General features: G+C 63.0%; 1 protein-coding gene across 1 annotated transcript in view; it reads right to left on the bottom strand.

Annotated features, from left to right (window-relative positions):
* The window catches only part of Phf21b (PHD finger protein 21B), a 59,532-nt gene that overhangs the window by 57,802 nt on the left and 1,422 nt on the right, over positions 1–308 (bottom strand). The gene's annotated exons all lie outside the window — the stretch shown is intronic.

Raw genomic sequence — 308 nt, 5'->3', positions numbered from 1 at the left:
CCGGCCGGGCTCCGCCGCGGCATCTGTTCGCGGTGCTGAAACCCGGAGCGCTGAGCTCAGCGCAACTAAGTCACAATGGACAACTTTTCCTCCTCCGAGGGGGGGTAAGGGGGGTCGGCGGCCGCGCCCCCCTCCCGATCGCTGGAGCGTCTTGTGGGTCCTCTTCTACCCCTAAGGCCCAGTTACCAAAGTTGGGGCAGAACCAAGAGGGGGGTCCTGGGGGCGCCTTTCTTTTGTTCCCCGGGAGCTGGCGTCAGGTTCCAAGAATAAAAAGTGAAGCCGGCGAAGTGGGATCGGAAGCTCAGAGA

The sequence above is a fragment of the Fukomys damarensis genome, unplaced genomic scaffold (assembly GCF_012274545.1).
Source record: "Fukomys damarensis isolate Sample0158 unplaced genomic scaffold, DMR_v1.0_HiC HiC_scaffold_19, whole genome shotgun sequence".
Taxonomy (NCBI): domain Eukaryota; kingdom Metazoa; phylum Chordata; class Mammalia; order Rodentia; family Bathyergidae; genus Fukomys; species Fukomys damarensis.
The sequence above is the reverse complement of the archived record's forward strand: the minus strand, read 5'-3'. Positions and strand labels throughout refer to the sequence as shown.